This window comes from Staurois parvus, unplaced genomic scaffold (genome assembly GCF_062004578.1).
Source record: "Staurois parvus isolate SC_StPar_1 unplaced genomic scaffold, SC_StPar_1.0 ptg001432l, whole genome shotgun sequence".
In the NCBI taxonomy this organism is placed as follows: domain Eukaryota; kingdom Metazoa; phylum Chordata; class Amphibia; order Anura; family Ranidae; genus Staurois; species Staurois parvus.
In genome coordinates this window covers 6,240,529-6,246,741 of record NW_028319228.1, presented here as the reverse complement: position 1 = coordinate 6,246,741, position 6,213 = coordinate 6,240,529, and positions in this window count along the sequence as shown.

The following is a 6,213-nucleotide window of genomic DNA, read 5'->3' as shown; positions in this document are numbered from 1 at the left end:
TGTGTCCTTCCCTAGTGTATCTACATCCATAAATACCCTACTCGCAAACGCACCTAATTTAACACCTTATTAAGAAACATTACTAATCATAATGGCATATCTGTAAATTAACTGAAAAATAAACTAAAAACTACTATACATCACTAAGCAAACCAACTCAAATAATCTGTTAAACGAATGACCCACTTAGTGATTGTAAAGGGTCTTTTGTGATTTAAAAAAAAAAAGAAAAAAATGAATAGACTTGCACAAAACAGCCCTGGTCCTCCTGTATTCTGCTACCTTGCCGGTGCTCCTGGCTTTCAAATTACCCCACCGCCAGTGTCATTGATGTCAGTGTGCCTCTCACCCAGCGTCAGCTAGCACCAGATTGCACACCACACTATCAGTCCCATTTTATGTTGCTGATCACTGCCATTACCAGTATAGTGTCATGACTGTAAATTCCAGTGTATACGTACCATGGTTAGTAGAAGCTATAACATTTTGGCCTAAATTCATGGTTTTTTTTGTGTGTATTGGTATGTTGTATAACAAAGTACAAAATATTGTTTCCAAAATTTTCAGTCTTTTCATTTAGATAAGAAAAACCCTGTGGTGATCAAATACCACCAAAAGAAAGCTCTGTTTATGTGAAAGAAAGATAGAAATTTCATTTGTGTACAGTGTTGCATGACCCCGCAATTGCCAGTTAAAGTAGCTCAATGCTGAATCGCAAAAATGCTCTGGTCATGTAAGGGGTAAAACCTTCCAGGGGTCAAGTGTTTAAATCGGAGCTATACTCCTCTAGAAGGACATGACTGAGCACTTGCTGGTTTTGAAATCCCACTGGGTTTTGGACCTTTGGCTATTTTAATTGAGCTGGGCAGGATGACGTCTCTTGTGCATGCATACAATAGTTCCTTCATTCAAGTACCCAGCAAATGCCAGGATTGTGCACTGAGCTGTACATGTACAGCCTTGTACAGTTTTAGTTTGCAAGTAGGAAAGAGACATGGTATGTCTCCAATTAAAAAAAAAAAAAAAAATAGTGTTTTACAAATTTTATACGTTCTCTGCTTCAAAACCTACTGGCTGTCTTGTTGCTGACTTATTGTTAAATATGTTAGATAATGATCACCTGCGCTTAGGACACACCAATAGTGCACACTGAATATTGAACAAAAAAGGTTGCTGCTCCTATAAAGGTACAACCTTATCAACATACACAAAGTGACAGGAGTGCTGCCTCAATATATGTGTTATAACAAAAAACACATTTACATAATATTTGATTGTGAAATAAAGTCCTCAATGTGAAATCAGCAAGTGTAAAAAAAATTCCTTTCACATTCAGAAGGTGATGTGTTCTATGCTCCCCCTAACTCACCAACATCAATGGACTTCTATGGTGAAGTAAGAGTCATTCACGCTTTTGTTAGGGCATAGGAAGTCATGCTGCAGCTTGTAGTCCTCCTGATTAAGGAATGCTAGTCATCCCCAATGATTCAGATATGGAGCCATGTAAGGAATGGAGAGAGGCATCCAAAATAGTGTAGTTCCGTTTATTAATAAATAAAAGCAGACACATGTTTCTAGATACAATAGGCATGAGTCTGCTTTTATTTACCAATAAAGAGAAGTACAGTGGTGAGAGCCTCCTCCTATAAAGTGCTACTACATAATAAATGCAGGATTAATATTCTCCCTGTATATCAGAGTAGATGCTGCTAGCCATGACTGTTAATGAAGCTAGATAGTGGTAAACGTAAGGACGAGTTACCTATACAAGTTCAGGAGAATAATATCCCAATTAAGAATTCGACCTCCAAATCGATAGCCAGTTCACATAGTTCTTTAAGTTCAGGGATCAAGTTGGTAAACTCAAGTTCGCTGTCTTCATATGTTGGAATGTGTGGAATAACCTACTAGGTACGTGGTTAGGGCGGTAAAAATAAAGTCAGTTTAGACACAGTGCTTGAGGGTATTATTGCTCTGCCGTTATATCAATCCAGAAAGGGACAGTCAAGCCTGCAAGTGATGTTTAAAGACTCAATGACTTGTTTCAGTTCATTAGGGGAGCCTGACTCAAGGTGTCAACAAGACATACTAGATCCACTCAATAGCACTGTATCCCAAAGATGTTACTTCAGTTTAAAGAAGCCTACACTGTAATGTTGAGGTACAGTCTTACCGCCCTGCAGACCTTCCCCATGTGATACTGCTGATAGACTTTCGCATCTCGTGATACACGAGGCTATGGCTGTCTAACACTATTATTCCACATGATCCATTGCCATGGTGTCCGGGAATGGTATGGTGATGTCACGGGACACTCTGTGACGTCAACGCATTTCGCTTACATTCAAGCATAGCTTTGCCAGGATAATGTGCGTTCCACATTTTTCTTTATGTATGGTAGTCCATCAAGGCCAGGTCTGCATGGTAAACATTTTCTTCTAGATACAATCATGTATCTATATGGGTGAATAAGAATATCATATGTCACACTATTTTATTCCTCCAGGAAGACCTGGAGGTTCAACTTCGTGTTGAGGCCCAGCAGAACCAACGATCTCAGTTTGTATATGCACCAGTTTTTCTTTTGGAGCAATATCATATTAAAGTCCCCCCTTCTTTGGGACGAATTAAGGGCATATATACCTTTTATACGATTACCACTATCTAGCTTCATTAATTATCATGGCTAGCAGCATCTACCCCGATATACAGGGATAATATTAATCCTGCATTTATTATGTGGTACCACTTTATATGAGGAGGCTCTCACCACTGATTTTACTCCAACGGAAGAGAGGAACTGTATCTTGGGCCCTGGGGCATATATATTTTGCAGTATTTGCTTCATTGATACCAGAGGCGGTATTTTCACCTGCGCCTGTGGTTGTGCAAAAAATATATAATTCTGACGTCCGGATGTTTATTATGTGAAATGGTTTTTAAATTGTTGTGTCTTGAATCTTGTGGGCATTTAGCACTATGTTTAGTGATTTGCACTTTACCTTTGATAACCATTAAATACAATTTGGAACATAGACGAAGTTTTAATTTAAGCCTTATTTGCTTATTGTCAGAGTAACCGCTCGTCTCATATGGGGGGAATTACCCCCTGATTGAGACTTTGTTTTTGTTTCACTAATGAGTTGGCTATAACAGCTTCAACTCTTCTGGGAAGACTGTCCACAAGGTTTGGGAGTGTGTCTATGGGAATGTTTGACCATTCTTCCAGGAGCATATTTGTGAGGTCAGGCACTGCTGTTGGATGAGAAGGCCTGGCTCAGAGTCTCCACTGTAATTCATCCCAAAGGTGTTCTATCGGGTTGAGGTCAGGACTCTATGCAGGCCAGTCACGTTCCTCCATCCCAAACTCGCTCATCCATATCTTTATGGACTTTGCTTTGTGAACTGTTCCCACAAAGTTGGGAGCATGAAATTGTCCAAAATGTATTGGTATGCTGACACCTTAAGAGTTTCCTTCACTGGAACTAAGGGGCCAAGCCCCGCCCCGGAAAAACAACCTCACACCATAATCCTCCCTCCACCAAACTTTACACTTGGCACAATGCAGTCAGGCAAGTACCATACTCCTGGCAACCACCAAACCCAGACACAAACATCAGATTGCCAGACAGAGAAGTGTGATTGGTCACTCTGGAAAACACGTCTCCACCACTCTAGAGTCCAGTAGCTGTGTATTTTACACTTTTATCCGACGCTTTTCATTGCACTTGGTGATGTAAGGCTTGGATGCAGCTGCTCGGATATGGAAACCCACACAAAGTTTGGAGGTCTTAAGCTATTGACTCTGCAGGCAGTTGGCAACTTCTGCGTACTGTGCACTTCAATATGCACTGACCCCAATTTGTCATTTTACGTGGCCTACCACTTCATGGTTGAGTTGCTGTTGTTCCCAGTTGCTTCCACTTAGTTATATTATAACAAACAGCTGACCGTGGAATATTTAGTAGCAAGGAAATTTCATGGATGAACTTATTACACAGGTGGCAACCTATCACGGTACCACGCTTGAATTCACTGAGCTCCTGAGAGCGACCCATTCTTTCACAAATGTTTGTAGAAGCAGTCTGCATGCCTAAGTGCTTGATTTTATACACCTGTGGCCATCGAGGTGATTGGAACACCTGAACCCAATGATTTGGAGGGGTTTCCCAATACTTTTGGCAATATAGTGTAGATATTGCTTGCTATGTTGATTTTTTTATTTTTTTAGTCGAGTTTGACACATTAGAATAATTTCTGACAAGTATCATTCTAATAGGGTGATTCTTCTGACAAATCATCCCTAGAACATCCATATCACATGACCTGTCCCCTAAAGGGTTTGCTATCTGAAGGTGCCGGGTTCCTCCCACCAGCCCATAAACCGGTTGGACAGGGAGAACATGGTACCAATATAAGATGTTTGACTCTGGACACAGCAAACCCAAAGAAACAATGAAAAACAATATAGGTAAGTAATATGTTAAAGAAACGTAAAACTATTTGGTCTATTCAGTATATGTGGCATATTTTTGCACATTAAGCTTCAAAGGTCAGATTGTTAGGACTAATGAGTACAAGGCATAATTTGAACTTAAACTACATTCTGTCCACATACCTAAAATACTCTGTTGGGTGTCTCCCCAATATACCCAGGCACCTGATACAAATATACAACTATCTCATTAAAGGTGATCTTCACCCTAAGGCTTGCCATAGATTGATTAAAGAAAAAAAAAAGATTTCCTCATTTACACATTTAAAGTGGAACTAAAAAGTGAAGAACAGGCAGCAATTTTAATACTTTTAAAATTGGATATTTATTTTAAACTAATGTAATTTTGTGCTGCTTTGCACTTCTGCGTTTCTCAACTAGGCAAAAACTACCTGCGAACACTCTGGTTTCCCCAACCATCTATGCACTGCATGGTTTACTGCGTATGTGCAAAGACGGCTGTCGGGGAAGTCCCACACCTTTCCAACTGCAGAGAAAAAGATTTTGGTACTGCAAAGTCTACTGAGCGACATAGGTCCCACTCCTAATCTTGGAGGTTTTTTTTTTTGCTTTGACCATTGGTACTGCTTTCTCACAAAATGAAGAGCGGTAGAGCAGAGGCTGGCTTACAATTTTTCTTTTTGCCAGTGTCCAAACCTCTCGTAAACTGCAGTATAACCTGGCTGTATTGGAATTCCTGTGTCCTCCAATTGACTTCATCACTTGGTGACTGAAAAAATGCTAGAACCTCTGGCAGGAAAAGCAGCATAAAAATGCTCATAGTGGCTTGTATGGCACAAGAGTTTATTTACATTTGCTTTTATAAGCATTGTTTTTCCCAAAACATTCCCCTCTTCTCATTTTTCACTACAATACATGTACACTTGAAAATGCAGTACGTTCTGAAATGCCAAAATGTATGTGTTTTTTCTGCCTGAAAGCTCTTCTCAAAAACATTATTCTAACGGGGGGGGGGTTTTCTACCTGTAAACTTCCTAAGGCCCCTTTCACACGGGCGTTTTGTTTTTTTCATCAGTTCAGTCACGGTTTTTCCAACGAAAAATGGATCGGTTCACATCAGTTTTTCTTCTTTTCACATCGGTTTTTCACCAGTTTTACGTCAGTTTTTCATTAGTTCACATCTGTTTTTCATCAGTTATTCACCCTTTTTTCATCAGTTTACATCCATTTTTCATCTGTTTACATTCATTTTTGTCAGTTTACATTTGTTTTTTATCCGTTTTGTCCTTTTTTCATCTGTTCCTATTTTTCTTCCGTTGAAGAAAAAAAAATGGGTTTTCTTCCGTTCAAAAAAACGGATGCAGACATTAACGGATGTAAACAGATGAACATCCGTTTATATCTGCTAGTCCATAGAAATACATGGGTGTCTGTTTTTCATCCATAAATGGACAGATGAAAAATGGACATATGGAATGCCCATGTGAAAGGGACCTTATGTGCATGGACAAATAGACTAACATAGAGCTGCTTACGCAGGCTGAAAAAAAAAAAAAAAAAAAGCCTGAAGAAGCATTTTTTATGCCCAGCACGCGCGGACCCTTATTGTCCTAACAAGTTTCTTCAGTTCCTTCAAAGAGCTTAGGGCTTTTTTCACAGTTTTCCAGATTTGCTGATCCTCAGCCTTAGAGGCTTTAACCTGACGTGGGAAGAAGACTAGATGGTCTGTGACATGCCTTTGTATGCTACACTGCATT